General features: G+C 34.5%; 2 long non-coding RNA genes across 2 annotated transcripts in view; one reads left to right on the top strand and one right to left on the bottom strand.

The window, feature by feature from the left end:
* Positions 1–22,698, bottom strand: part of LOC147580866 (uncharacterized) — a 278,927-nt gene that overhangs the window by 190,613 nt on the left and 65,616 nt on the right. The gene's annotated exons all lie outside the window — the stretch shown is intronic.
* The window catches only part of LOC147580868 (uncharacterized), a 32,267-nt gene continuing 11,027 nt past the window's right edge, over positions 1,459–22,698 (top strand). The window contains exons 1-3 of the long non-coding RNA XR_015250788.1: positions 1,459–1,479; positions 1,832–1,852; positions 20,986–21,006. This is a non-coding gene — a long non-coding RNA (uncharacterized LOC147580868). The remainder of the gene's footprint in view (positions 1,480–1,831; positions 1,853–20,985; positions 21,007–22,698) is intronic.

The following is a 22,698-nucleotide window of genomic DNA, read 5'->3' as shown; positions in this document are numbered from 1 at the left end:
GGGAAATTTTTGATAACTGATTTGATTTCTTTATGGTTTATGGAACTGTTCAAATTTTCTATTTCTTCCTGTTTGAGTTTTAGTAGTGTGAGAGTGTCTAGCAATTTTTCCATTTCCTCCAGATTGTCCAATTGTTAGCATATAATTTTTCATAGTGTTCTCTTGTAATTATTTGTATTTCTGTGTTATTGGTTGCGATCTCTCCTCTTTCATACCTGATTTTATCTTTTTGGGTCCTCTCTCTTTTCTTTTTGAGAAGTCTGGCTAGGTGTTCATCAATTTTGTTTCTTCTTTCAAAAAACCAGCTCTTACTTTTATTAGATTCTGTATCATTTATTTCTGCTCTAATCTTTATTACTTCCCTTCCTCTGCTGGCTTTGGGCTTGATTTGCTGCTCCTTTTCCAGCTCCTTAGGAGTAAGGTTGGGTTGTGTATTTGGGACCTTTCTTGCAATGTATTTTCCTCTTCGGACTCCTGTTGTTGCATCCCAAAGGGTTTGGACTGTTGTGTTTTCATTTTCATTGGCTTCCATGTATTTTTTAATTTCTTCTTTAATTTCCTGGTTAACCTGTTCATTCATAACTTGATATAATCATATATATCAGTTTTTCACATTATGGTTTGTTTTTTACCCAACCTAAACCTCATGAAGATATTCTTGTACAATTTCTTCCATTACTTTTACCTTTCATTTTGACTTTAATGCATCTACCAATACCGTTCCCATTGTACCATGCTGTATCCCACCCTATCCCTTGTTAACGAAATATCCTTTCATTATAACCAAGCTGTCTTCCATAAGAGTAGAGCTCAAAAATTTCCAAAATTTATCAACACATTAAGAGAGATTGAGAAGAAGGCATAAGAGTAGCACTTCTTCCTCTGTGTTCCTAAAGCACTTTGTCCACAATTGTATTAGAGTATTTAGTACACTGATATAATAATTTATTAAGATGGCTAATTCCTTTTGTAGAAATCTCCTCTTGAAAAAAAATTGGAAATAGATTGAATTACATGAAGACTCTAGAGTATAACAAATCTAGATACCAGTTCCAGGTTTACCCTTAAAAATAACAATAAAGGAAATGGGAGTATAACATTACAAAAAAAAAAGTCTAAGAGACTCAGACGAATGCTGACATAATGATGCTAAATTGACCAAAAAGTAATTTTCAAAGCAAGACTAGATCCTGGATTCTTGGGGGCAGCTTCTGGCTCCACTAATTATTAGCTGTGTGACCTTGGGTAACCTCTATGTGCAGAATCTTCATCATAGGGATGCTGAAGATTAAATAATTTCAATCACATAAAGCTCTTATACAAGTGCTTGGCACATGATAATTTAATCAATATAAATGACCTGATATTAGTGCTCCAAGGTAATTTAAGCCTAAATGAAGTTCTTATCAAGCATGCTAGCAAACCACACCACACTTACTCTCTTATGTTTTATTTTAGGAAAATATTCAGCAACAACAGGTAAGTTTTGCATTCATTAACTAATGCCCTTTACCATTTAGAATTATGAGAAACTTTTGCAAACTCTACCTTAAATAATTTCAGCTTTTCACATATAAGAGTGCTTATTTGTTTTAGCTTCTCTCTTCCTTTCTCAGAAACTTATTTAGCATGAAATTTTAATCGTACTCATAAAATGAAAAAGAATAAATACAATCTAACTGTAAAGATAAAGACTTCTTGCCATTGGCTCATAGTACCAAGTATTGGAAGGTTTGGAGTGTTATTCTTGACAGAGATAAGAATGCTAAGAGATCCTTAATCTTCTATCAGTCAAACCACCCTAATTTATTTATTTGTGTTTGTATTTTAGGAAATATTGAGAGCATCCTCAGTAAGTTCCATTCCTATTTCTCAGTTTGAATGGTTTCTGAGCACCAAAATGTATGAAGACCTTTAGCAAAATCTGATCATTAGCATATCAAGCTCTGCAAATCTTAGTATTACTTCTCATTCCACACTATTTCCCATTAGTCAGCATTTTGTAGATTACTGATAGTATCCAGGAAAATTTAATTGCACTGATTAACTAAGAGAACAACAGAAAACTTAATAGCCATTTTACAAAATATACATTCTAGGGGTGCCTGGGTGGCTCAGTCGGTTAAGCTTCCAACTTCGCCTCAGGTTATGATCTCACCTTTCATGAGTGTAAGCCCCACGTCCGGCTCCATGCTGACAGCTCAGAGCTTGGAGCCTGCTTCAGATTCTGTGTCTCCATCTCTCTTCCCTCCCCCGCTCATTCTTTCTCTCTCTCTCTCTCAAAAATAAACATTAAAAAATTTATATATATGTATAATATGTATTATATAATGTATATATGTACATTATACATCTATACATATACATTATACATATGTATAAATGTGTATATGTATATATATATATATATGTATATACATATATACACATACACATACATGTATATATATTCTAGGGGCGCCTGGATGGCTTAGTCAGTTAAGCATCTGACTCTTGGTTTCCACTCAGGTCATGATCTCACAGTTCATGAGTTCCAGCCCCACATCAGGCTCTGTGCTGATGGTGCAGAGCCTGCTTGGAATTCTCTCTCTTTCCCTCTCTCTCTGCCCCTCCACTGCTCACTCCCTCTCAAAATAAATAAACTTAAAATTTTTTTTAATAAATAAAAATATATATTCTATATACTATAAATGAAGAGAGTCCAGTTTGGAGAAAAAAGAAAGGGGTGATGGAAAAGAGCATAATGTTCTACCTACCACTTTCCCTAATTTCAACCTTATCTTTGCACTGGATAGAATGCAAAAGTGTGCTAAAGCCTGTACCTTCAAAAGCAAAAAGAGAAAGCACAGTGAAAGCCACCAAATGGGTCAACTTTTTAAGTGATAGGAAGCTTTAAACTCTTTTAATTATTTTTTAAAAAACATAATTATCTCCCATTAAAAAAATTATTTGCATATCTCTTTTGTGAGGTGCCCACTGAAGTCCATGACTGACAACTTTGTTCTAATCCTGAAGCCTATATTAATTCCTTTATTTTATACCTTCCCATGTCCTAAACATATTCTATTTTTTTTTCCTTTTTAGTTTTAGTTTTTTTTTTCTTTTTGGTTTTAGTTCTTACCAGAAACTTGATCATCCTTTAGTAAATTACCTTCTAAAGTCCATTAGATTTGAATTTCTTTTTTTCCTTATTTCTGTTTCTGGTTCCTATTGGGAAAAAAAATTATTTATTCCTTAGCAATCTCTGCATTCAATAAATAGAACAAAATCTTAAGGAAAAATTAAAGGATACTAATTAATAGATGGTACTAATAAGAGAAGTGTTGTCCTAGGTAGTTAATTCATATAACAGAAAATGCTAACAGAAATAGAACTATTAAGTCTCTACTTTTGCTAAGGAAATATGAATTAAATATGCAATGACTTAATATCTATCATTTTTAGATTAACAAAACTCAGTGTTGGTGGGGTTATAAGGAAATAGATATATTCATGTTTTTAAGAGAAAATACTGTATACTACAACAAAATCTAGCAAAGATCTTAAACACATAGCTCTAGAGGAATAGCTAAGCAGAATGTAGTTAAATAATCCAACTTACTATTATATTATAATTAGGAATGACAATTGTGAAGATGGTTAAGTCTAGACTCTACAATGTAATAAAAGGTAGAAAAGAACTTAAATGTATGTGTACACTGTAATCAAAATAGGAAAACATGCACCCAGTGTTTATAGCAGCATTATCAACAATAGCCAAAATTATGGAATAGCCAAATACCCATTGACTGATGAATGGACAAAGAAGACGTGGAATAAATTGTGTCTTTATAAACTTTGGAAATCTTATAGTGTTTTATTACATTGTGAATTCATACAAAAGATTTTTAAAATTACTGATATTTGGGGCTTTCCTCTAATATTTTTATTGTTCAACCAATTACATACATAATTTAAAAATGTTATGGAATTATAGTAAGGTACATCAATTTCCTACAGCAGCTATTTGACTCATTAGAATTACTTCTTAATATTCCATGTTCTACTATATTCTTTTTGTTTGTTTTTTTTTTACTGATTTTATTATTTATCTGTAATGGTATTTGTTTTTTTTTATTTTAAATTTTTAGACATCCCAATAGCTGTACATAATTTATGTACCCAACTTATGAATTTGGAAATAAGTATACATCCATGAAATCATCACCACAATATATGCCATTAACCATCAAAAGTTTCATCTCTCTTTTTTATCTCTCTCTCTCTTAATCTCTTTTTTTTTCTTTTTGGTAATAAGAACACTTAATGTAAGATCTACCCTTGAAACACATTTTGAAGCATACAATATTGTTGACCATAGGCACTATGCTGCACAGAACTTATTCATTTTATATAACCAAAAGTTGTACTCTTTGACTAACTAATATCTCCCTATTTCTCCCTTCTTAGCCCCTGGCAATCACCATTCCACTCTTGCTATTATGAGCTTGGCTATTTTAGATTTTACATGTAATTAAGATCATGCGGTATTTGTACTTCTATGTCTAACTTACTTCACTTAGCATAATGTCCTCTGATTTTATTCATGTCACAAACAGAAGGATTGTCTTCTAATGGCAGAATAATACTCAATTGTGTATATATTCCACATATTCTTTATCCATTCATCTATCATTATATTGCTTCCATGAATTGGCTACTGTGAATAATGCTGCAGTAAACATGGGGGTGCAGAGTTCTCTTTGAGATACTGATTTCAATTCTTTTGGATAATACTAGAATTAGGATTGATGGATCATTTGGTGGTTTCATTTTTCGCTTCTTGAGAAAACTCCATAGTGTTTTCTATAGTAGCTGTAGAATTTACATTCCCACCAACAGTGTATGAAGGGTCCCTTCATATATATACATATATATACATATATATATACATATATATGTATATATATATGTATATATATATATATGTATATATATGTATATGTATATATATGTATGTATATATATATATATGTATATATATATATATGTATATATATGTATATATATGTATATGTATGTATATGTATGTATATGTACATATGTACATATGTGTATATATATACATATATATGTACATATATACATATATACATATGTATATGTATATATATACATATGTATATATGTATATATACATATATACATATGTATATATACAATAGCTATTGTATACTTAATATATATAGTATATATATACGTATATGTACATATGTACATATACGTATATATATGTGTATATATGTATACGTATATATACGTATATATATGTATACGTATATATACGTATATATATGTATATATGTATACGTATATATACGTATATATATGTATATATATATGCCATTAAAACAGATGTAAAATGCTGTCTCATTGTGGTTTTTATTTGCATTTTCCTGATTATTAGTGACATTGAGAATATTTTCATACATGTTGGCCATTTGTATGTCTTCTTTTGAGAAATATCTGTCCAGGGCCTTTGTTTATTTTTTAATCTGCTTATTTTGGGTTGTTATTGTTGTTGAGTTGTATGAGTTCTTTTAATATTTTGGACATTAACCCTTTATCAGATACATAATTGGCAAAATTTTCTCCTAATTTGTTGGTGAAAACTACTTCATTATTTAATATGTGGATATCCACTTTTCCCAACATCACTGATTGAAGAAACTATTCTTTCCCCACTGTGTGTTCTTGGTACTCTTGTCAAAGATCAGTTAACCATATATGCGTGAGATTATTTCTGGACTTTCTTCTGTTCCATTGTCTGTATATCCATTTTTATACCAGTATCACACTATAGTTTTGTATTATATTTGGAAATTAGAAAGTGTATTCCTCCAGCTTTGTTATTGCCCAAAATGTCTTTGGCTATTCAAGGTCTTCTGTAGTTCCATATCAAGTTTAGCATTATTTTCTGGGGAAAAAAATGTCATTGGGATTTTGATGGGGATTAAATTGAATCTGTAGATCAGATTGCTTTGGGTAATACAGACATTTTAACAACATTAATTCTTCCAATTCATGAAAATAAATATCCTTCCTTTTATATGTGTCTTTTTTAATTTCTTTCATCAGCGTTTTAAAGTTTTCACTATATAAGTATTTTTACCTTCTTGATTAAGTTTATTCCTAAGTATGTTTATCTTTTTGATACAATTGTAAATGATATAGTTTCTTAATTTCTTTTTCAGGTAAATCATTATTAGTATATACAAATGCAACTGATTTTTGCATGTTGATATTCTATCCTGTAACTTTGCTGACTTCATTTATCAATACTAATAGTTTTGTGAAGGGTTTTGTGAAGTCTTCAGGGTTTTCGACATATTAGCTCATATCATCTGCAAGCAGAGACCATTTTACTTCTTCCTTTCAGATTTGGACACCTTCCATTTCTTTTTATTTTCTATTGCTCTGGCTAGGACTTCTACTACTATGTTAAATAGAAGTGGTGAGAAAGAGGGGAGCTTGGGTTGGTTAAGCATCCAACTTCAGCTCATCACTGTTTGTGAATTTGAGCCTCTCATTGGGCTCTCTGCTATCAAAATGGAAACCACTTTGGAGCCTCTGTCTCCCCCTCTCTCTCTCTCTCTTTGCCCCTTCCTCCACACTCTCTCTCTCTTTAAAAAATAAATAAACATTTTAAAAGAAGAAGTGGTGAGAAAGAGAGAGAAAAATCAAGAGGTGTCCATCAAAGGGTGCAAAGTTTCAGTTATGCAAAATAATTCAGTTCTAGAAATTTACTGTATAACCTAAGGCCTATTATTGACAATAGCTATTGTATACTTAAACTTTTGCTAAGAGGGTACATCTTATGTTAAGTGCTTTAACTGTGAAAATAGAAAATAAATTATATATATATAATTTTTTGGATAAAGCATTTTTATTCTATTCTTTCTCCACCTTCTTTTTTCTCCTTCTTTATTTTCCTCTCTCTTTATCTTGATTTAGCCTTATGTCTTTTTGGTTCTCTCTTTGGATTTCTTTTCTCCCCTTTTATTTTTCTCTTTTTATGGGATCAGACCCACTCCCCTCTCCTTTTTTCCCCAGGGTTACTTCAACAAACAAATTAAAGCACATCTGTGAAGGTCTAAACATTCCACCACTACAAGCAAGAAGGAGCTCTGCAGAGGACTGAGCTCTGCAGATCTCTGCAGTGGGATAGAGTAGCCAAAACACAACAACAAAGTGCATACAACATACACCAAAACCACTTCCATGAGTGCCAGGCCCTGGCAGTATATGACCCTTTTTTAATATAAAGGTACTCTAAGGTGCAGGACACATAACACACTTTTAAAACACACAAAAGAGAGAAATGTAGCCAAAATTACAAAATGGAGAAATTCTCCTCAAAAGAAAGTTCAAAAAGAAATCATAGCCAGAGATTGTTGCTCTGTACCATTGTGTTATCTGTAATTTCATGTTCCTGGTGATGTACTATGGTTCTTTGTATTCTTTGTTGATTTCCACTGATTTATTGCTCAAAACAGATAAAATTAATATATATCTGCACAATAATATATGATAACAGTCATCAGACTACTAGCTGGTCTTGAAAAGAGCATAGAAGACACCAGAGAAACTCTTACTGCAGAGATCAAAGACTGAGAACTAGTTAGGATGAATTTCAAAATGCTATAATCGAGATGCAAAGTAAACTAGGTACAGTGACAGCAGGATTGAAAAAGTAGAGGAGAGAATAGGTGAAAGAGAAGATAAAATTATGGAAAATAATGAAGCTGAAAAAAAGAGGCAAAGGGAATTACTAGATCATGAGGGGAGACTTAGAGAACTAAGTGATTCCATGAAACAAAACAATTATCTGTATCATGAGACTTCCAGAAGAAGAGTGAGAGAAAGGGGCAAAAGGTTTATTGGAACAAATTGTAGTTGAGAACTTCCCTAATCTGGGGAAGGAAACAAGCATCCAAGTCCTAGAGGCACAGAGAACTTCCTTTAAATCAACAAAAACAGGTCAACACATGACATATCATAGTGAAAGTGGCAATATATAAAGGTAAAGAAAGAATTCTGAAAGAAGCTAGGGACAAATAGACCTTAACCTACAAAGGTAGACACATAAGGTTAGTAGCATTCCTGTCCTCTGAAACTTGGGAGGCCAGAAAGGAGTGGCAGGAAATATTCAATGTGCTGATAGGAAAAATATGCAGCCAAGAATCCTTTATCCAGAGAGGCTGTCATTCTGAATAGAGTAGAGGCAAAGACTTTCCCAGACAAAGAAAAAATAAAGAAGTTTGTGACCACTAAACCAGCCCTGCAAGAGGTCCTAAGTGGGATTCTCTGAGTGGAAATCAGCAAAGACTACAAAGGACCAGAGAACATCACCAGAAACATGAAATTACAGATAACACAATGGTACTGAGTTCATATCTTTCAATAATCACTCTGAATGTAAGTGGACTAAATGCCCCAATAAAAAGACATAGGGCAGCAGAATCGATAAGCAAAAATAAGATCCATGCATATGCTGCTGCCTACAACAGACTCACTTTAGACATGAGGACATCTGCAGATTGAAAGTGAGGGGGGTGGAGAACCATCTACCATGTTACTGGATGTCAAAAGAAAGTCAGAATAGTCATACTTAGACAAACTATATTTTGAAACAAAGACTATAACAAGAGACAAAGAAGGGCATATCATAATTAAGGAGTCTATCCATCAAGAAAAACTAACAATTATATATTTGTGACCCAACGTGGAAGCCCCCAAATATATAATTAATCAAAAATATAAGCAAAATTATTGATAATAGCACCATAATTGTAGAAGACTTTAATACTCCACTTAACAGCAATGGAAAGATCATCTAGGCAAAAAATCAATAAGGAAACAACAGCTCTCAATGACACATTGGACCAGATGGACTTAACAGATATATTCAGAAAATTTAATCCTAATGCAGTAGAATACACATTCTTTTTGACTACATATGGAACATTCTCCAAAATAAATCACAGATGGGGCCACAAATCAGCCCTCAACAGGTACAAAAAGATTGAGATCATACCATGCATATTTTCAGATCACAACACTATGAAACTTGAAATCAACCAAAGAAAAAGTTTGGAAAGCTCCCAAATACATGGAGGTTAAAGAACATCCTACTGAAGAATGAATGGGTTGACCAGGAAATTAAAGAAGAAATTTAAAAATACATGGAAGCCAATGAAAATGAAAACACAACAGCCCAAACCCTTTAGGATGCAGCAAAGGCAGTCCTAAGAGGAAAATACGTTGCAATTCAGGCCTATCCCAGGAAGCAAGAAAGGTCCCAAATACACAACCTAACCTTACATCTAAAGGAGCTAGAAAAGCAGCAGCAAATAAAGCCCAAAGCCAGCAGAAGAAGATGAATAATAAAGATTGTAGCAGAAATAAATGTTATAGAATCAAAAAACAAAAACAAAAAAACAAAAAACCTTGTAGAACATATCAATAAAACTAAGAGCTGGATTTTTGAATGAATACACAAAATTGATAAACTCCTAATCAGACTTCTCAAAAAGAAAAGACAGAGGATCCCCCAAAATAAAATTACATATGAAAGAGGAAAGATCACAACCAATAATACAGAAATACAAAGAATTACAAGAATACTAAGAGAAATTATATGCGAACAAACTGGACAATCTGGAAAAATGGAAAAATTCCTATACACTCACACACTTCCAAAACTCAAATGGAAAGAAATAGCAAATTTGAACAGAGCCATAACCATAAAGAAATTGAATCTATTATCAAAAACCTCCCAACAAATAAGAGTCCTGAGTCAGATGGTTTCCAGGGGAATTTTACCAGAAATTTAAAGGAAAGTTAGTATCTATTCTTTTCAAACTGCTCCAAAAAATCGAAATGGAGGAAAAGCTTCCAAACTCATTCTATCAATCCAGCATTACTTTGATCCCAAAACCAAAGACCCCACTAACAAGGAGAATTATAGGCTAAGGTCCTTGAGGAACATGGGTGCAAAAATTCTCAACAAGATACCAGCAAATTGAATTTGACAGCACATTAAAATAATTATTCACCATGATCAAAGGAAATTTATTCCTGGGCTGCAGGGCTGGTTCAACATTTGCAAATCAATCAATGTGATACATCACATTAATAGAAGAAAGGATAAGAACCATATGATCCTTTCAATAGATGCAGAAAAAGCTTTCGATAAAACATAGCATCCTTTCTTGATAAAAACCCTCAAGAAAGTCAGGATAGAAAGAACATATCTTAACATCATAAAAGCCATACATGACAGGCCCACAGCTAATACAATCCTCAATGGGGAAAAACTGAGAGCTCTTCCCCTAAGATCAGGAACATGACAGGGAAATCTACTCTCACCACTGTTGTTCAACATAGTGTTGGAAATCCTAGCCTCAGCAATCAGGCAGCATAAAGAAATGAAAGGCGTCAAATCAGCAACAAAGAAGTCAAACTTTTCACTCTTCACAGGTGACATGTTACTCCATGTGGAAAACCCAAAAGACTCCACCCAAAAACTGCTAGAGCTGATACATGAATTCAGCACAGTTGCAGCATGTAAAATCAATGTACAGAAATCAGTTGAATTTTATACACCAATAATGAGTCAGCAGAAAAAGATATGAAAGAATTGATCTCATTTACAATTGCACCCAAAACCATAAGATACCTAGGAATAAATCTGACCAAACAGGCAAAAGATCTGTATGCTGAAAACTATAGAAATCTTATGAAGGAATTGAAGAACACACAAAGCAATGGAAAAGCATTCCACACTCATGGGTCTGAAGAACAAATATTGTTAAAATGTTGATACTGCCCGAAACAATTCAATGCATTCAATGCAACCCCTATCAAAATAACACCAGCATTCTTCACAGAGCTAGAATGAACAGTCTTAAAATTTTTATGGGACCAGAAAAGACCAAAATAGCCAAAATAATGTTGGAAAAGAAAACCAAAACTGGGAGTATCAAAATCCCGAACTTTAACCTATATTACCAAGCTTTAGTCATCAAGACGGTATGGTATTGGCATGAATACAGACACATAGATTGATGGAATAGAATACAGAACCCTGTATAAGACCCACAAATATACAGCAAACTAGTCTTCAACAAAGCAAGAAAGAGTATCCGATTGAAAAAAGACAGTTTGTAGAGACTCTAGCAAATGGTGCTGATAGAACTATACAGCAACAGGCAGAAGAATGAAATTGAACAGCTTTATTACCCTATACACAAAAATAAATTCATAATGGATGAAAGACCTAAATGTGAGACAGGAAACCATCAAAATCCTAGAGAAAACAGGCAGCAACCTCTTTGACCTAAGCTGCAGCAACTTCCTACTTGACATGTCTCTGGAGGCAAGGGAAACAAAAGCAAAAATGAACTATTGGTACCTCATCAAGATGAAAACCTTCTGCACAACAAAGGGAACAGTCAATTAAACTAGAAGGCAACCGACAGATGGGAGAAGATATTTGCAAATGACATATCAGACAAAGGGTTAGTATCCAAAATCTATGAAGTACTTACCAAACTCAACACTCCCCTAAAAACAAGTAATCCAGTGGAAAAATAGGCAGAAGACATGAATAGACACTTTTGCAAAGAAGACATCCAGATGGCTAATGGACACATGAAAAGATGCTCAGCAGCACTCATCCTCAGGGAAATTCAAATTAAAACCACAGTGAGATACCACCTCACACCTGTCAGATGGCTAAAATTAACAACTCGGGAAACAACAGATATTGGCCAGGATATAGAGAAAGGGGAACACTTTTGCACTGATGGTGGGAATGCAAACTGGTGCAGGCATTCTGGAAAACCATATGGAGATTCCTCAAAAATTTTCAAGAGAACTACCCTATGACCTAGCAACGACATTACTAGGAATTTATCCAAAGGGTACAAAAATGCTGATTTGAAGGGGCACATGCACCCCAATGTTTATAGCAGCACTATCAACAATAGCAAAAGTATGGAAAGAGCCCAAATGTCCACCACTGATGAATGGATAAAGAATATATATATATATATATGTGTGTGTGTGTGTGTGTGTGTGTGTGTGTGTGTGCGTGCGCGTGCGTGTGTGTGTGTGTACACAGCGATGAAAAAGAATGAAATCTTGCCATCTGCAACAACATGGATGGGACTGGAAGGTATTATGCTAAGCAAAATAAGTCAGTCAGAGAAAGACAGATATCATATGATTCTTCTGATATGTGGAATTGGAGAATCATAGCAGATGAACATAGGGGAAGGGAAGGAAAAATAAGGTAAAAATGGAAAGGGAGGCAAAATATAAGAGACTCTTAAATACAGATAACAAACTGAGGGTTGTTGGAAAAGGGGGTTAGTGGTGGTGGGGGTTAAGTGGGTGATTGGGCATTAAGGAGGGCACTTTTTGGGATGAGTACTGAGTGTCATATGTAAGAGATGAATCACTGGATTCTGCTCCTGAAACTAAGACTACAGTGAATTTTAACTAACTCGAATATAAAAAAAAATAAAATAAAATAGAAAATAAATAGCACAAGAAAACAAAAGAGAGAAGGGAAAGATGATGGCAAATTAGGAGGACCCTAGGCTCACCTATTCCCATGAATACAACAAAATAACTGTCAAATCATCCTAAATACCCCAGAAATCAACCTGAAGACTGGCAGAACAAACTGTATAACTAAAGGTAGAGAAGAAGCCACATCAAAGAAGGTAGGAAGTGCAGAGACATACCTTAAGTGAGAAACAAATCATGGGCACTGTGGTGGAGAGGGAGTTGTGGTCACAGAGAAGGGTGAAAGACAGGCTAGCACACAGGGGAACCAACACTGGAAGAAGAATCCCCATAGCAATGAGCTTGCAAAAATGAGAGGGATCAAATTTTATGAGTTTTTTCACCAGTGTGCTTTAGAACCAGAGTTCTAAAGGTCAGTGTGCTGGCTGTGTGAGAGCTCAGAGGGCATTTGGGCTGCTCTTGGAAAAAGGCAGTGCAAACAATCCACGGATGTATAGCATGGAAATAGTAATATGAAGAGTACCTGGGGCACACAGGTTAGTTAGGGAGGTTAGTTGCCTGACTTGGAGCATGTCCCAGAAGGGAACATTCACAGAGAAACAACTCCGGAAACAAAGGAACTGGCAGGCACCATTTTCCTCCCCTTATCCTCAGCATAAGTACATAAATACAGCATAAATACACCTAGAGTAACCAGCACAGCACCAACACTTACAACCTAACCAGGTTATACAAAGCCCTGCCACCCTTCCCATGCACTGGTAGAACTGCCCTTCCCACTCATGCTTGCCTCAGTCCAAGCAATGGGGGCTGCCTGCCCCAGAAGACCCTACCCAACATGCATCACCTGACTTGGGAGTTTTGTTGAGCCTCATTTTGGTGGCAATAGTGACAAGTCTAATTTCATAAGCAGACCAGAGCACACCTAGTTAAAAACACACCACATTCAGACCAGGGACCAAAAACTGCTCACAACAGGTAAAAAGGGCCTCTGCATATGACTGGCCTGAAGGATAAAGTGGCTAGGACATAACAGAGCACACACATCATATATTGGAGACACTCCCAGAAGTTCCAGGCCCTGTGGAACAGGGTATACTGCACCTCAGGGCACTACGGACCTCTTCTTCAGAGTCTTTGTGCTTGAAAATAGGAGACAAAGCTGACTTTCCTAACACAGAGACTACAGGGCATAGACACTTAGACAAAATGAGAAGACAGAGGAATTTGTACCAAGTGAAAGAACAGGACAAGGTCATGGTCACAGAACTAAGTAAAACAGATATATGTAATATGCCTGATAGAGAATTTAAAGCAATAATAAGAATACTCGCTGAATTTACAAAAAGCATGGAGAACATCAGTGAGACCATTAACACAGACATAAGAAATAACATAGCAGAGATGACAGGCTCAAAAAACAAAATGAGAAACATGCTTGATGAAATGGACAACAGGTTTGAAGAAGCAGAGAAACAAAACAGTGACCTAGAAGACATAGTAAGGGAAGCTATAAAGCTGAAAAAAAGAGAGAGAAAAGAATTATGCAAAATGAGAATAGACTTAGGGAATGCAGTGACTCCATCAAACGTAATAACATTTGTACAACAGGAATCCCAGAAGAAGAGAGAGAAAAGGGGGCAAAAAATGTTTTGAAGAAATAGTAGCTGAGAACATCCCTAATCTGGGGGGAGAAAACAGGTATCCAGATCCAGAAGGCACAGACGGTCCCCAATGAAATCAATGGAAGCAGATCCAAATCACGACATTGTAATTAAAATGGAAAGTAGTAGTGATAAAGAAAAAATATTAAAACCAGCAAGCAAAAGAAGACAGTTACTTACAAAGGATACCCCACAGACCATCAGGGATTTTCAGCAAAAACCTTCCAAGCCAAAAAGGAGTGGCATAATATATTCAAAGTGCTAAATGGGAAAAACTTGCTGCCAACAATACTCTATGTAGCAAGATTATCATGGAATGAGAGATTAAAGAGTTTCCCAGGCAAACAGAAATTAGAGTTCATGACCACTAAACCACCCCTTCAAGAAATATTAAATGGGACTCCGTAAGTGGAAATGAGAGACCAGAAATGACAGTGGGAATGTAAGAAACACAAAATCAGTAAAAATGAATATTTCCATTAAAAATATCAGTCAAGGAACCCACAAAATTAAAGGATGTAAAATATGACACATATACCTAAAATGTGGAGAGGAGAGGAGAGGAGAAAAGAATGGAGTCAAACTTAAATGAGCATCAACTTAATACAGACTATTATATGCAAAAGAGGTTATATACAAACCTAATGGTAACCCTGTATCAAAAACCACTAATAAATATGCAAAGAATAAAGAGAAAGAAATCCAAACACATTACTAAAGAAAAACAGAAAACCACGAGAACAAGAAAGATAAGAAAGGATCAGGGAAAATCTTCAGAAACAACCACAAAACAAGTAATAAAATGGCAATGAATACATATCAGTAATTACTTTGAATTTAAATGAACTAAATGCTTCAATCAAAAGAGAGAGTGGCAGAATGGATTTAAAAATAAGACCCATCTATATTTTGTCTACAGGAGACTTATTTCAGACCTAAAGACACCTGCAGATTGAAAGTGAGAGGATGGAGAAACACTTATGCAAATGGGTATCAAAAGAAAGCCAGAGTACCAATACTTATTTCAAACAAACAAGATCTTGAAACAAAGACTGAAACAAGAGACAAACGAAGGACACTGAGTGATAATAAAAGGAACAATCTAACAAAAAGATATAACAATTGTAAATTTGTACGCAACCAATGCGGAAACACCCAAATACACAAAACAATGAATAACACACATAAAGGAACTAATCTACAATAACACAATAATAGTAGGGGCAGCTGGGTGACTCAGTCAGTTAAATGTCTGACTCTTGATTTCAGCTTGGTAATGATCTCATGGTTCATGAGTTTGAGCCCTGTATCAAGGCTCTACACTGACAGTGTGAAACCTGCTTGGGATTCTCTCTCTCCCTCTCTTTTTCTCTGCCCCTCCCTTGCTCACTCTCCCTCTCTCTTTCAAAGAAAGAAAGAAAGAAAGAAAGAAAGAAAGAAAGAAAGAAAGACAATAATAGTAGCAGACTTTAACACTCCCCTTACAGCAATGGACACATCATCTAAACAGAAAATCAACAAAGAAATAATAGCTTTGAATGACACACTGGAATACTTGAATTTAACAGATACATTGAGAACCTTTCTTCTTTAAATAGCAGAATACACATTCTTTTCAAATATAGATGGAACATTCTCCAGAATAGATCACATATTAGGCCGCAAAAGAAGCTGCAACATATTTAAGAAGATTGAAATCATACCATGCATCTTTTCTGACCTCAAGACTATGAAACTAGAGGTCAACCACAAGAAAAAGTCTGGAAGGGGGCGCCTGGGTGGCTCAGTCGGTTGAGCGGCTGACTTTGGCTCAGGTCATGATCTTGCGGTCCATGAGTTCGAGCCCCACGTCAGGCTCTGTGCTGACAGCCCGGAGCCTGTTTCGGATTCTGTGTCTCCCTCTCTCTGACCCTCCCCCGTTCATGCTCTGTCTCTCTCTGTCTCAAAAATAAATAAACGTTAAAAAAATTAAAAAAAAAAAAAGAAAAAGTCTGGAAAGACCAAAAATACATGGAGGCTAAATGACATGGAGGTTGTATGACATACCACTTAAACCTAATGGTAAACCTATATCAAAAACCACAATAAATATGCAAGGAATAAAGAGAAAGAAATCCAAATACATACTAAAGAAAAACATAAAACCATGAGAACAAGAAAGATGAGAAAGGATCAGAGAATCTTCAGAAACAACCAGAAAATAAGTGACAAAATGGGTCAACCAGTAGATCAAAGAAGAAATATAAAACTAATGGAACCAAATGAAAATGAAAAAAAAATGATTCAAAACCACTTGGATTCAGCAAAAGTAATTCTAAGAGAAAAGTTTATAGTAATACAGATTCACCTCAAGAATCAAGAAAATCACAAATAAAAAATCTAACTTCACACATAAAGTAGCTAAAAAGAAAAACAAAAGAAGCCTAAAGCCAGGAGAAAGAAAGAAGGAAGGAAATAATAATGATTATAGCAGACATAAATTATATAAAAACAAAACAAAAACAAAAACACAACAATAGAAAAGATCAATGAAACCAAAAGCTGGTTCTTTGAAAAAAATCAATAGAATTGATAAAGTTGTAGAGAAAAAGAGCCCAAATACATAAAATCACAAATGAGAGGGAAGAAATAACAATTAATACCACAGAATTATAAGATATTATAAAAAAAATACACGCGAAAAAATTACACAATTTCCAAGAAATGGATAAATTCCTAGAAATATATAAACTACAAAAACTGAAGCAGAAAGAAATAGAAAATTTTAACAGACCAATTACCAGCAAAGAAATTAAATCAACAATCGAAAAACTTCCAACAGGGGTGCTTGGGTGGCTCAATCAGTTATAAATCCAATACTTGACTTCAGTTAAAGTTATGATTTCATGGTTCATGAGATTGGGCCCCACGTCTCTTCATCAGGCTCTGCACTGACAGTACAGAGCTTGCTTGAGATCTTCTCTCCCTCTCTTTTTGCCCCTCTCCTGCTCTTTCTCACTCCTTCTCTCTCTCAAGATAAATAAATAAACATTAAAAAAAAAAAAAAAAAACCTCCTAACAAACAAATGTCCAAGACCAGGTGGATTCACAGGCAAATTCCACTAAAGATTTAAAGTTAGTACATATTCTTCAAAAATTATTCCCCCCCCAAAAAAGAAAAAAAACCTTCTAAATTTATGTTATGAAAAAAAAACCTTCTAAAACCAGCATGACTCTGTTACCAAAATCAGATAAAGACTTGATAAACAAACAAACAAACAAACAAACAAACAAACTACAGACCAATATCTCTGATGAACACTGATGCAAAAATCCTCAACAAGATACTAGCACACAGAATCCAAGAATACATTAAAGAAATCTTCACCCATTCACCACAATCATTTGGAATTTAATCCTGGGTTGCAAGTGTGGTCCAACATTCTCAAATCAATCAATGTGATACATCACATCAATAAGAGAAAGGATAAGAATCATATGGTCCTTTCAATAGATGCAGTAAAATCATCTGACAAAGTAAAACATCCATGTGTCATAAAAGCCTCAACAATATAGGTTTAGAGGGTATCTACCTCAACATAATTAGGGCCATATATGAAAATCCCACAGCTAACATCATCCTTGATAGGGAAAAACTCAGAACTTTCCCCCTAAGGTCAGGAACAAGACAAGGATGTCTACTCTCCCCACTTTTATTCATTTATGCTGTGGAAGTCTTAGCCACAGCAGTCAGACAACACAAAGACATAAAAGATATGCAAATTGGTGAGAAAGAATGAAAACTTACCTTATTTGAAGATGATGGCTACTCTATAGAGAACACCTGAATGATTCCATCAAAAAATTTGCTAGAACTGATACATGAAGTCAGTAAAGTCACAATGTATAAAATCAATGTACAGACAACTATTTCATTTCTATACAATAATAATGAGGCATCAGAAAGAGAAATTAAGAAAATGATCCCATTTATAATTGGACCCCAAATAATAAGATGCCTAGGAATAAAGCTAATCAAAAAGGTAAAAAACCTATACTCTGAAAAATATAAAACATTGATGAACAAAGTTGAAGAGGACACAAAGAAATAGAAAGACATTCCACACTTATGGATTAGGAGGACAAATATTTTTAAAATATCCACACTACTCAAAGTATTGTACACATTTAATGCAATCCCTACCAAAATACCAACATTTTTCCAACATTTTTCACAGAAATAGAACAATCTTAAAATTTGTATGGAACCATAAAGGACCCCAAATACCCAAAGTAGTCTGGAAAAAAAGGGGCAAGGCTGGAGGCCTCACAATTCCCAACTTCAAGTTATATTACAAACCTGTGGTAATCAAGTCAGTATGGCACTAGCACAAAAATAGACACATAAATCCATAGAACAGAACAGAAAGCCCAGAAATAAACCCACAATTATATAGTCACTTAATCTTGACAATGAAGGAAAGAATATCCAATGGGAAAAAGACAGTCTTTTCAACAAATAATGTTGGTAAAACTGGAAGGCCTTTTTTCCAAAGAAGATATACAGATGGCCAACAGACACATGAACAGATGCTCATTATCACTTATAATCAGAGAAATGCAAAACAAACTACAATGAAATATCACCTCACACTGGTCCGAATGGCTAAAATCAACAACACAAGAAACAACAAGTGTTGGCAAGGATGTGGAGAAAAAGGAGCTCTGTTGCACTGTTGGTGGGAATGCAAAATCATGCGACCACTGTGGAAAACAGTATGGAGTTTCCTCAAAAAGTAAAAAATACAGCTACCCTATAATCCAGCAATTGCACTATTGGGTATTTACGCAAAGAATGCAAAAACACTAATTCAGGGGTGACTGGGTGGCTCAGTCAGTTAAGTGTCCAACTTAGGCTCAGGTCATGATCTCATTGCTCATGAGTTCAAGCCCTGCATTGCGCTCTGTGCTGACTGTTCAAAGCTTGGAGCCTGCTTTGGATTCTATGTCTCCCTCTGTCTCTGCCCCTCCCCCCATCTCTCTCTGTCTCTCAAATATAAATAAAAACGGTAAAAATTAAATTTAAAAAACAGTAATTCAAAAGGATGTGTGCACCGTATGTTTTTTATAGCAGCATTATTTGCAATACCCAAAATAAAGAAGTAGCCCAAGCATCCATTGATTGGTGAATGGATAAAGATGTGGCATATATATACAATCAAATATTATTCAGCCATAGAATGAAATCTTGCCATTTGCAACTAGCTCCATGGATGGAGCTAGATGGTATAATGCTAAGAGAAATAAGTCAGAGAAAGACAAATCCTATATGATTTCACTCATATGTGAAATTTATGAAATGAAACAAGTGAGGAAAAGGAAATAGAGTGAGAGCAAGATAAACCAAGAAATCTATATCTATAGAGAACAAACTGATAGTTACCAGAGGGGAGGTGGGTGGGAAGATGGATAAAATAGGTGATGGAGATTAGGGAGTCAATTGTCATGAGGAGCACCAGGTGATTAAAATTTAAAAATTTAAAATTTTAAAAAGAATGCAAAAAAAAGAAAAGAAAAGAAAAGAAAAGAAAAGAAAAGAAAAGAAAAGAAAAGAAAATAGCAAAAGGTGCAGGAGAAAACTTTTGCAGGTGATGGATAATTTTATGGCATTGATTGTGATGATCCTTCATTGGTGTATACTTATCTCCAAACACTTAAACTTGTCTACATGAAATGTCTATGATATTTTATATCAATTATACACATAGCATGAAAAGTACAGCATAGGGAATATAGTCAATAGTGTTATAATAACATTATATAATGGTAAATGGTAACTACACTTATCATGGTGAGCATATTGTGATGTATATCATTGATGAATCACTATGTTGTACACTTGAAACTAATACAATATTGTATGTCAACTATACTTCTATTTAAAAAAGAAAACACTGGTCAACAAAAATGATTAGGAGCTGGAAAAAAATATTCTATCCACTAAAAAGAAATAAATTTCCAAACCAATAATGTGTAGCCAGAATAGGAGAGGAAGATGGGGGTACCTGGGTGGCTCAGTTGGTTGAGTGGCCAATTTCAGCTCAGGTCATGATCTCACAGTTTGTGGGTTTGATCCCTGCATCAGGCTCTGTACTTTGTAGCTCAGAGCCTGGAGACTGCTTCAGATTCTGTGTCTTCCTCTCTCTCTGCCCTTCTTCCATTCACTCTCTCTCTCTCTCAAAAATAAATAACCATTAAAAAAAAGAATAGAAGAAGAAGTAAAATGACTGAATAGGAAAAGAGAAAAGTAAGAATTAAAAATAAAAACAGTCGAGCATGAAAGAGTTTTTGCCAGAGCAAAACATAAACATAAATAAAACATATGCATAAACTTAAATGGAAGAATTTTAAATGTATATATATTAATTTTATATCTCTCAGCTCTATTTAAGGATAGAAAGTCATGGCTAAGGGGAATTATATGCCTTCATTTAGATCTCATGCATAGACTTATCACTTGGTACAGATACTACACAGGGGACAAAACAACATTTGGGTTCCTCAAGGTCATTTCCAATCTTTGAACTGTATGTCTATTAATACATCAAGGACTCTTATCTGGTCAACAGCTTCAAGTCAAATGATGCAAATATTTTGGCACCTTGTTAGTGTCATTTTCAAAGTGCATCTTAGAAAAAATTATTGATAGACATTATGATGTATATATAAAGATTAACTAAAAACATATTTTTGTGTTGTGTTTCAGAAAAAAATGCACCACCTACTGGTAAGTTATTTTACTATTTAATACCTATAAAGTGCAAATGTGTGGTAAAGGATTTTAGTCACACTGGCTATTTTCATTCATAACTGTGCAAAAACTAAGCATTTTAATGAGTTATTAAAAACACCTTTGATATTTAAGTCCACTGATTTCCAGAAAGAATACATTGATAATTAAGTCAACTGACTTGTCAATAATAAATTAGAATTTTTTACTAAGAAGAAACATATACAAAAGTATTTAAGGAAATAAGATGGGGTCAGAATCTAGGCAGAGATAAAGGAAAATAAAGTTTAAATAAAACTTTGAAAAGAACAAATACATCTTATGCACAGTAACTATAGGTTGTTGAAAGGCTGGGCAACATTATGAGGAAGGAAAAAGAAGGTTGGATATGCTTATGATCCTTCAGATTAACAGATAATAATTTAAAAACAGAATAGAGAAAAGAAATTAAAAAAAGTAATAACATGGTGGTGGTGGTGGTGTTGATAAACAGTAAAAGAAGTGGTAGGGAAGAAAACTGAAAAAGTAGAGTTTGCAAAAAATAAACTGAGGATAGTTTTCCAGTAGGAGAAGTTTAAAAACTGCTTCTCTGGACTTGTTCCAACTGAGACAAATTATATGAATCAGTGAAAATGATGAGTACCTAGGGAAAATGATCACATGAGCTTACATATTTTTTAAATAAGAAGAAAGAAAGAAAACCAAATATCAAACATATCTACCTGGGTAGATATGTTTTAAAGGGCAGATTTTAAGAATTTCAGAAAATAAATGTAACATACTTTGTCACAAATCCCATAAACCAATTCCTTTATTACTATAATCCCTGAAATCCTAGGAGAGTAACTTATGAAAATGAATAAAGAAAAAAATTAAAAATATGAATTGATGTGGAATCAGTAATCAAAAAAATCTTTCTCCATAACCAGATGACTTCTCTGGTGAGTTCTACCAAATATTCAAAGAAAAAATACTTCAAATCCTACATGGAGTTTTCTTGAAAACAGAAAAAGAGGGTACAGACCCAACTCGTTCTGTAAGGCTATGTTAACAAATACCAAGATGAACAGAATGATAAAGAAATTTGAGAAACTCAGAAATGCATTACACAAATGTTCACATCATGTTCACAAAATCGTAAATGTTCACAAATGTTGACATATGACAAAACTTCCCTGCAGAACAGTGGATAAAGTCTTTTTCATAAATGACTTTGTGACAAGTAGATAACCATACAGAAAAGAAAGGAAGAGGGGCGCCTGGGTGGCGCAGTCGGTTAAGCGTCCGACTTCAGCCAGGTCACGATCTCGCAGTCCGTGAGTTCGAGCCCCGCGTCAGGCTCTGGGCTGATGGCTCAGAGCCTGGAGCCTGTTTCCGATTCTGTGTCTCCCTCTCTCTCTGCCCCTCCCCCGTTCATGCTCTGTCTCTCTCTGTCCCAAAAATAAATAATAAAAAAAACGTTGAAAAAAAAATTTTAAAAAAAAGAAAGGAAGAAAGTATATCCCTACCTCACATCAAACTTCAGTTCCAGTGAATTACATATAAATATGAAAGACAAAAAATAGTTTTTAGAAAATAATATAGAAATAATCATCATGAACTTGGAATACAAAAAGATTTCTTTAAAAACACTCAAAACCTACTTACTATAAGAAAATAATGTGATACATGTGGGAGGGATTCATAATC

Source organism: Puma concolor, chromosome B2, assembly GCF_028749965.1.
Source record: "Puma concolor isolate L17-30 chromosome B2, mPumCon1.1.hap2, whole genome shotgun sequence".
In the NCBI taxonomy this organism is placed as follows: Eukaryota; Metazoa; Chordata; class Mammalia; order Carnivora; family Felidae; genus Puma; species Puma concolor.
The sequence above is the reverse complement of the archived record's forward strand: the minus strand, read 5'-3'. Positions and strand labels throughout refer to the sequence as shown.